Below are 7,776 nucleotides of genomic sequence, written 5' to 3' on the forward strand. Positions count from 1 at the left end.
ATTGATGAGTAGGATATTTATTTTTATGATCCAAAATTATCTTTTAATAATTTCAATTATATTATTATTCTATTTTTTTAAACATTAAAGCTATATTTTCAACATAGAAAAGGTATCTATTATCTTGGTAAATAATTTATTTTTTTATTTTAATTATATTATTATTCTATTTTTTTAAACATTAAAGCTATATTTTCAACATAAAAAAGTATCTATTATCTTGATAAATAATTTATTTTTTTCCAATTTGATAAAGTTAAAAAAAGGCAAAATAGTTTCATAAAAATGTCTTCGAAAATAGAGCAAGAATATAATTTTATAGCTATTTCAAAAATTTAATAAAATTATGAAATTCAATAAAATTACGATATTCTCTCCTCTTTATAAGGGAAGAAAATAAGAACTCACTCCATACCCAACTAACTGTAAAGGGTTAGTTGCTAGCTTTCCAACATTTGAAATTTGATTGTTTTTATGGAGAAACCGTCACGACTTGTGAGCTTGGGGACCGTGTCTTTGAAATTTTCTCCCTCGAGAAATTGTCACATGAGGTCTATTTGCGGATGATGCTATAAATCAAATTATTTATATTTGGGAGTTTCATGGTTTCAGAGAGGTTTTCTTTGGGATTGCATATGTGATTAGGAAATTTTTTTATATCCAGTAGTTTTATATTTAAATTAATTTAATTTAATGTTTGTAAATTTTGAAATTATTTTATTATATTAATTTTGTTACATAAATTAGTCGAATTTAAATAAATTTAAATTTAAATAATTAATAAAGTAATAAAAAAATAAATTTAAATATTAAAAATAAAATAAATATATAATTATTATTATTATTTAATAATATAAATAATTATTAATTATTAATTTAATTATAATTTATTATATTTCTAATATAGACATATCTATAAAAGGATATCGCCTATGCTTGAGTGATAGACAGTTAGGATTAAGGATTCACATGGCCGTTGAAAATGAAATCCCCATGGATTTCAATAGTCTAACAAGGATTTTTTAATTTCAAATTGCCACCTAGAAAATGGCGGATGTAGCTCTAATTGATGGACAAGTCTTATAAACTATGGAGGAAGGGTATTACTAGCATTTGCACTAAATGTTGCAAAGGAAACACTGTAAGGCAAAAAGAAATGGAGAAAGAGCATAGATGAACACATATGTGATATATTAGGATTTGAGTGAGAGAAATAACATGGTGTTAAAAACAAAGTGAAGTCGTCTTTCTGTATCCTATTGATTTGAGTTGAAATATATCAATTGAGGGAATGTTCAATAGTTTCAACATTGTACTTGCAGCTTGTTAATCTATTTTTCCCTCATCTGATACCGTATTTTTTATACCTTGTGCGTCCTCTCCCACAAATAATCCTACTAACTATTATTGCCTTCACTTTGCTAAATTTTCATACAAATGTACCAATTCAAATAACTAAGATGTCAGAGTGATGTCATCGACTACCACTTGTTTTGTTACTGAAAATTCCTCTTGTGTGAGGTGCATTATTACAATTCCTAATATTTCTTTAGGACAAAGGAGAGTATGAATGTAAAATGACATCCTTCACATAAGGATATTCCACTGTAGTACTAAGACTTGCTAATATTATGAACATCACATAAATAAAAACCATAACAACAATCCAAAAAAGACCGATGAGGAACGGCATTGAAACTACATGCAATGCTAGTAACAGAGGGAGCAATCACATGAGCCTTGGACCCCATAGAATTTGGTAGGATCAATAATATAAAAGTTAATGGTAATCCTCTATGTTTATTTGACCCTACGGCCCATTCAACATGGAATGCATGATAACTCTAGACATTTATCCATTGGTTGGGTTGTCATTCAGTAGTAAAGCACTGTGAGATTTCATCTTAACTGTCCTAAGGTTCAGTTCTTGATGTTTCAGTGCATGCAACTCTCTCCTCTGCCTGGGGATTCCTAGAGTGGCATGTCCCAAGAGTTTCATTCCTACTATGGCCAAATATTGGGTGGTTCTTGGTGAAGGAATAAAAACTAACAACATTTATCCATCTATTCTCATCAAACTTCATCTATAAAGATATGAACAACTTGTATGTGAAAGCTTCCTTCACTTGTCAGGTTATAGACTATAAATTGATATATGTGAGTGACATAATAAAATGGTATATTAAATTAAAAAAACACTATAAATAACGATGAGATTTATATCAGATTTCTAAAAAAACATAGTTGATTTATTCCAAGAGACTTCGACTTGGGGATTAAGAGAAAAATTATTCTTAATGAAGAATAGTTTGTACGAAATGTTAAATATCCATCATGTATTTGAATAAAAAATGTTTCACACCCATAATTCTATGTATTTTTCATATTTCAAAAAAATCAACGCATTTCTATAGCTACTGAGATCATGATCCTCTTGACTGCATATATCATATGATTTGGTTATATAATTGGAGCAGATGTCATGGAAAATATCATGTACACCTTGGATTTTCGGTTCCATGACCATTGAAGCAAACACTAAGCCAACACTGATGAATGCATTGAAAGTGCATGAACATTCCAATATCTTTAGACATCAAAGGGAGGTGAAGCTTTGTGATAAATTGGAAAAGGGACTTTAAAAATTAATAAAGGAAAGTCTGAAAACTGCATAAGTGATCCAGGTGGATATTGGTGGCCACCTGCCAATTCCACTTGGACTCACACTATTGTTTCTTTCAGTTTTCCAGTTTCCTTAATTGTAGTATAGTTTACTATTTTTAGCAGTTTTTCGGGTCCTGAACTTCCAGAAACATTTTGAGGTCCTAAAACGACGTTTTTGGGGAAAACGGGGAACAACATGGGTCCATGGATTGATGTTTCTCTTCCCAAAGTTGTAGCCCACGAATAAATCTTTCTAAAGAGGTGTTGTGTGCGTCAAACAGAGATCGTATGCCAAAGTTACGACCCTGGGAAGTGGATGTACCAATTTACCCTAAACGGGGCCCATAGTTTGGTGCTTCATCTCCTAGGGTTAGGTTTTGGATGTTTAGGGTTTTCCATTGTTTCTCAACAATAAATAGGCCTTTGAGCCTCATTGTAAGAGAGTTCACAGGCATGTAGCCGCCACATCTCTCCTCAGAGATAAGCTACCATCGCCCGAGCTAGTTTATTTCCATTTCTTTTTGTAAGAATATTTCAGTGTTTTACATTAATGAAATGAAGTATTATTTCTGCTGCATCTCTGTATTTATGGTTTTCTCTATAATTTGTTGCGTTCCTATCTAAATCTGAACCAGTGGTATTAGAGTGGTTTTCTCATTCTCTATTTTTCTTTGCATGTCCCCAACGAGGTCGCGATATTAGGAGTTAGGGCTTGAGCTGGTCAAATCTTTGCAAGATCAGCCTCGCAAATCCCAATGGCCTCCCATGGTAGATGAAAAGAAAGAAAAGGGGGCAGGAGATCCTATCAAAATCTTGCTCGAAGAAGCCCTTGAGCGACAAAGGAACGCGATGATGGACAACTTTGCCCAGATCCTTCAGTGGCTAACCAGGGGCGACACATCTACTTCCAGCAGCTACTCTAGGAGCGCCACACCCTTTAAGGTACAAGTTAACTTTGACATTCCCATATTTGAAGGTCAAATAGATGTAGATGTTGTAGACAAGTGGCTAAATCTGCTAGAAGGGTATTTTTCTGTTCATATTCCGGGCACGAAAAGATTACTTTCGCTCTTCTTAAAGCCACCCCCCATGTCAAGGATTGGTGGGAAGCCTACTGCGAGCAACAGGATGAAAGTACGGACTCACTTTTTTCAGCCGCACCCACTTGGAATTCATTCTAGAATGCCATCAAGGAGTAGTACTACCCTGTCAAAAGCTATGAGGATAAATACATAAAGTGGACCACACTGCGGTAGGGAAGGGATTAAGACGTGCTAGAGTTTATCAATATTTTTCATACCCTTCGCACAAAGTTGGGTATCAAGGATTCTGAGCTGCATTTGGTACTCAAATATCGCGGCTACCTACAAAGGTACATCTAGGACGAGATGGAGTTCCTGGACATCTCCTTTCTTAGCACGATGTACCAATACGTTGTCAAGATTGAGAAAAATTTTAAACAGAAGAAGCGACACTTTGGATCTGCAAATCCGAATCAAGGAAAAGGCACCCCCAAACCACTGAAAAAAGGAAAAATCTAAGGTGGGGTGGCACGAAAATACTCACTAAAGCCACAAGCAAAGGACAACACCGTGAAGCCGAAGAAGGACATGAGAAAGTGGTGTGAGTTCCATAAGAGATCCACTCACAACACAAGTGAGTGTCGCGCCAAGAAGTCACTGGTGGCCAAGCTAAAGTTTTTGCAATCAGTTGCATGTTTAGACTCTGATTCAGAACCTAATAAAGGGAATGACAAAGGGAAGTAGATTATTGATGCGGAGCCCAACACCACTGCTGCCACCACGAAGATCTAGAAGGAGGAACCTGAAGATCCAGAGGAGGAGGAGCACCTCTTCCACTCCCAGATGTGGGTAAAGGGCTCCCCACTACAGTTCATTGTCGACAGAGGGAGCCAAAAGAACCTCATTTCAGTAGAGGTCATGAAGCGACTGGGCTTACCGACCATAACACATCCACAACCGTACACCATCGGGTGACTTCACCAAGGATAGGATCTTCACGTGAGCCAGCAGTGTCGCCTTCCATACAACATCAAGCCCTTCACAAATGAGGTATTGTGTAACGTTGCTCCTCTTGATGTTTGTGATGTATTATTAGGCCAACCATACTTGTGGAAGTGACATGTTGTATATGAGCCAAGGCCTCATGTTGTTATTGTTACTTTGGGAAATAAGTTGTACAGGATATTGAATGTAGCACTACCTACCACCGTCTCTTTGGTTACTGCAAAACAATGCAGTAAGCTCATTTCCAAAACTGGGAAATTTGTTTTCCTGATGATACATCGTTAAGGAAAGGAGAAGACGATGACCATGACCTCTAGACAGGACCCCTCCGCACCACAAATACAGATGGAAAAGGTCATGGAGGAGTACGAGGACATCTTCACCTCCACCGCAGGGGTTCCTCAGCATTATCAGGTCAAGCACTCCATCGATATAACCCCAGGTGCACTGCCTCCCAATGGACCAATCTATCGGTGCTCCATTCTAGAGAACGATGAAATCAAGAGGAAGATTTAGGAGTTGCTACAGAAAGGTCACATCTGATTGAGTTCATTACCCTGCGGGAGCCCAATCATGTTCGTACAGAAGAAGGATGGGACTTGGAGACTCTGTATTGACTATCAGGTGTTGAGCAAGATCACTGTCTGGAATAGGTACCCAATCCCACGAATTGATGAACTTCTGGACCAACAAAAGGGGGAAAAATATTTCAGCGAGATCAATTTGAAGTCAGGATATCACCAGGTACCAATCAATCCCTCCAATGTGAGGAAGACTACCTTCAAATCCAAGGAGGGCCTTTTCGAATGGTTGGTTATGTCTGTCAGGTTGACGAATGCTCCTGCAACCTTCATGAGGCTAATGGATGATATCTTGTTGCTATTCACCAACTCATTTGTAGTGGTATACTTGGATGACATACTGATCTTCATCTAGAGTTGGGAAGAGCACCTCCACCACATCCGACAGGTTCTCCAAACATTGCGGCAACACAAGTTATGTGCCAATTTGGAGAAATGCACTTTTGGCATGACCCAAGTTCATTATCAGGGATATATTATTGATGAAAAATGGGTGCATGTGGATCCACCCAAGATCCAAATCATTAAGGATTGGCCTTCTCCAACCACTATGATAGAGCTTCGCAACTTTCTGTGTCTTGCCAACTTCTACAATAGGTTCTTGTTGGGATTTTATCATATCACTTGGCCCCTGAGTCAAGTCACCAAGGGAGGAGTGAAAGCAAAATTATTTTGGTGTGAATCTCAACAGAAGGCATTCACAGAGTTGAAGCATCGCCTCCGCTCGGCACCACTGCTCACATTACCAGACTTGCAACAACCATTTGAGATTGAGACAGATGCCTCTGACTATGCTATTGGGGTAGTCCTTACTCAAAACGGGCATCCAATGGCATATCACAATGGGACACTTTCAGACATAGTCTAGAAGTATCCCACTTATGACAAAGAGATGTATTCCATTGTACAAGCCTGCCAACAATGCAAGCATTACATTTTGGGGAAGGAAACGATCATCCACACAGACCACCAGCCCCTGTAGTTCATATAGACGCAATGGGAGTTGCAGAATGATCGCCATCAGAAGTGGTCCACATACATGAAAAAGTTCCATTTGAATATAAAGTATAAGACGGGCAACACCAATAATGTTGCAGATTGCCTTAGTCGACCACCGATCATGGCGTTAACCAGCGTGCTAAACTCTTGTGGGCACGAGACTTCTGACTGGCCACTTCTCTACAAAAGTGACCCAAAATTCGACCACACATACCAGACACTCTTGGAGGGTCAGCATGTTCCAGATTTTCACCTCCAGGATGCCTTATTATGCCACATTAGTCACCTTTGTGTTCCTTTAAGTGAACATGCCAAGATGATTTGGGAAGCACACTTCAGTCGGGTTGCTCGACATTTCTGGATCAAGAAAACGGTTGCAGTACTGCAGAAGTATTTCTATTAGCTGAATGTTCGACAGGATGTCGGCAAGTACATCAAATCCTGCACTGCCTATGCTATTACCAAACCGATCATCAAGAAGCAAGGCCTCTATACTCCACTGCCTACCCCTAGTCGACCTTGGGAATCCATCTCCATGGATTACTTGTCAGGCCTCCCTTCTACTAAGCATGGAAATGACTTTGTTTTTGTGGTCTTCGACAGGTTCTGAAAGATGGCCATTATGGCAGCCTGCAGGAAGAATATCACAACAGAAGCCACTACTAAACTCTTGTTTGAACGAGTGCCAGTACACTTTGGTATCCCATAGTCTATCATCTCAGATCGAGACAACAGGTTTCTCAATACATTTTGGTCCAATCTCTGGTCGATGCTGGACACCAAACTCACTAAGTCCACAACCTTCCATCCCCAAACTGATGGCCAGAGAAAGGTTGTCAACAAGATGATCATACACATTCTTCCCGTGTACAACTCAAAGCATCGAGGCACATGGGATGACAACTTCCCCTATTTCCAGCACATCTATAACCAAGCTCTCCACAGTTCGACTGGCCACATCCCTTTTCAGGTGGGCTTGGGATTCCAGCCAATATGCCCCATTGATGTGGCCATGCCATTTGCAGCTACTCAGGCAGATTCGACTATTGTCCAGTCTGAAATAGATAAGGAAATGAACTTCATTGAGCACATCCAACATATCCGCTAGCAGGTCCATGAAATTTTGGAGAAATCAAATGCCAAGTACAAGAAACGAGATGATCAAGATCGGGTGCCACATAAGTTTCAGGTGGGCGATAAAGTGTAGTTGCATTTGCAAAAGGAACACCTTACTGGAGCCTATCGGAAACTTAGACCACTCCAATACGGTCCTTGCACCATTACCAAGGCTAGGGGAGACAATGAATTTGAGCTTAGCATTTCCCCATTCCTTGGCCTATACCCAGTGTTCAATGTGGACCGCCTTGGCCTATACCCAGTGTTCAATGTGGACCATTACTGGACACATCCGACATTGCAGAACAACTCACACCAACATAGTTAAATCTAGATTGCATGGAATAAGCTACAAGTGATCGGATCATGGACACGCAGATCAAGCACAC

This window comes from Pinus tabuliformis, chromosome 9 (genome assembly GCF_031772625.1).
Source record: "Pinus tabuliformis cultivar Carrire ecotype Pingquan chromosome 9, CPIR1, whole genome shotgun sequence".
NCBI lineage: Eukaryota > Viridiplantae > Streptophyta > Pinopsida > Pinales > Pinaceae > Pinus > Pinus tabuliformis.